This window comes from Ambystoma mexicanum, chromosome 4p (assembly GCF_040938575.1).
Source record: "Ambystoma mexicanum isolate Mex_15411 chromosome 4p, UKY_AmexF1_1, whole genome shotgun sequence".
In the NCBI taxonomy this organism is placed as follows: Eukaryota; Metazoa; Chordata; class Amphibia; order Caudata; family Ambystomatidae; genus Ambystoma; species Ambystoma mexicanum.
In genome coordinates this window covers 823,002,084-823,005,028 of record NC_090927.1, presented here as the reverse complement: position 1 = coordinate 823,005,028, position 2,945 = coordinate 823,002,084, and positions in this window count along the sequence as shown.

Below are 2,945 nucleotides of genomic sequence, written 5' to 3'. Positions count from 1 at the left end.
AGCGCATCTCGCCTGTAATACCCGAGGGGGGGCCACACAGTAGAAGCGGCTCCGAAACCCACCAGCCTGCAGCGAGCCGGAAGCGCAAAACTCTTGAAGGGAACGCTAAGTGTTATAACGTCCCTAACCCTGCATGAGACTTGAACTAACAATGCCCGCATGTGTTAATGTTATCAACAGTATAGTCGCATGACTCCGGAGCGGCGATCTCGCCGTGCAGAGTAACCATACCAAAAGCCACTAATCAATCACGCGCACAGTGCGCACTGGTATTGACTCTAATTTTGCTCTTGCAGAGAGACAGGAAATACTGGTGAAAGTTTGTGGCCAATCAACACGAAAAGGCCAGAAAAGCCGTGGACTCAGGCAGAAACCGAAGCTAAGTACATTATTGCTTTGGGGCAATTCCCATTGGTGCTGCATGAAGTGAATGCAGGTTTGGGTGGGAAATTGGGCAATTGCTCTAGGTACTGCATAAAGTAATGCAGGTTTGGAATCCCGCATGCTGCAACGTGGGGGCTTATCTAAGCTGTACATAAGTTAATGTATGGTAATTGCAAAGGAAATGTTACATGTGATGTCCTGGTGAGGGGCTCCAGTACAAAAGCCTGAGGTGAATTCAGGCATTCAGTGAAGGAGTGAGTGGTGAGAGCAGGAGTGCATGGGCGGCAAATTTATGGAACAGGAGCCGAGGAGCATGTGACCCTGACATTCCCCCTTCCCATCCAGAACCTCTACCTTAACCTCTTTCTGGTGTTCCTAACTTCCTGACCTACCCAACCAACGGACCCTAACCCTCTTTCCCAGAAGGGTCAAGGTGGCCTGTGCTGTCTATCTCCAGGTACTGCGACCTAACGGGGAGGGAGGCGTTTTAGCTGCGTTTGTGCTGCCTCTGCGCCTGGAAGAAGCAAGCTCTGACACCAGACGTGCCTTGGCCTTCCCGAAACGGAAATCTGCCTAGGGTCTTCCTGTGCCTGTGCCAATACAGCCCGCGGTGGCTGACCGCGAGCCTGGGTGGTGGTAGCCGCAGCTGCACCTGCAGCTTCCACAACCTGGGGGCTCGTGACAGCAGATGACACTGCCTGTCGGGTCAGGCGGGTGCTGGGCATGTCCGCAGCAGCTGCATCACCCTGACCTGCTGGGGAGGGGCATAGCTGTCCCAGCATGTACCTGGACATCCTGCCCTCATGGACCACCCTGCCCACGTCCCCCACTGTGGCCACCTTGGACTCCCTGGCCACCCTGGCCACTTGACCCACCACGGCCACCTCTGGGAGGTCGCCCAGCTTTGCTGCCCTTACCACTTGGTGGCCTCCCAACCATGGCACTGATGGACTAGTGCGAATGGGAGGTGCACACAACAATTGTCCTGGGCAATTGGGGTGAAAGGGGCAGGGTACATGATGGTAAACGTACCCCTGTGCTCCTGTGAGGCTGTCTGTGACCCCTGGGGAAAAATGATGGGTCACGCAATGCTCAGGCACCCCAAAAACAAAAAAACATGCACGTGACCCCTCACTAACCCACGTGCATGGAATAAACGTCCCGCAGTACGCCGTGGCACCCAGGATCACAAAAAATGCATACGCGTGGAACACGCAGGCTACTCAGACCTTGAAAATGGGGTACACGACACACAGGGGCAACCACAGTGGGACAAATGTGTGCGCACCTCACCGTCTGGCTTGGATGAAAAATAAAAACACACGAGCATGTGCGTGTAGGCAACTCCCCCACCAAAATAAAAAGTATGAATTGTAACCGCAGTGAAGATATCGATATCGCGTGTGAACCCACAAGAAGAAGAATCACACGCGTTGGTCCCCACGAAAAGCACGTACAGCGAACTGGTGTCCTACGTGGACCTTTAACCCGCACCGAAGGCAACGCCCACGTGCGTCATGTCACTTACGCGCTAAGGGCCTTTCCTCGAATTCCACTAATGCACTGCTTTTGCACATGCAGAGTCATTCTGCATCAAGCTGGCCACGCGACAACACACGGAAGACCACGCTCCTGCCCACAAGGCCATTTACCTGCCCCCCAAACTCCCCACTCAGTGTGCCTGCTGCCTACGTGCCCTGCAATTTGGTGCCTGCACAGAAGCCATTGCCTGGGATCCTGTTGCTGAGACCACCTCTGCTGACACAGAAGAACCCCCACTGCTGTACCATCGCTCCACAGTCCAGCCCCAGGACCCAGTTGACCACCCACACCTGCCTCAGGGGTTGCCATGTCAGACCAGGCAACATCTGGGACTAGTGACAACCCCCCGGCAGAGAGGCAGAGGGCTGCCAGCTTAAGTCCCAATGAAGTTGGCATCCTGGTGGAGCAAGTCCTGGGGCATTATGATGCCCTCTTCTCAACATCGTGCCTCGACAAGGAAGGATGGAGTAGTATCTGGGCAGACACTATGGAAGCCATCAATGCGCAGTGGGTGGCACCCCGCGACTACGACCGCATCCGGAAGTGCTGGCAGGACTCCAAGTCCAGGACCCTCAACAAGGCCCGGCGCATCGTCGCGGTTGATGATGAAGTGGGGCGCCGGGGCCATTTGAGCAACAACCAGATGAGGGTCCTGGAGCGCATACAACCAGCGCTTTACCACCAGGTCCTATAGTTGCAGCTCCATCTGGAGTCGAGTGGTAAGTGTCCATGTGTTCTTGTCAAGCGTAGTGCATGTTGAGGTGTGGCTGGAGTGTGCACCTTGGCCTTATGCCTGGCATGCCTCATGTATGGATGTCTGTGTGCAGGGCCATGACAGTGCTGCATGTGAGTCCAGTCAAGCATGTTCCACATCAATGGTGTCTGTGTTGAAATGCATGATGTGAACCAGCATGTGACAATGGCTTGCACACATGTTTGCATGCCTGTGTCTGGACTTGGCCATCTTTGGGGTGTGAGACATGTATGCTTATGTCACCTTCATGGACATGTATGGTGTA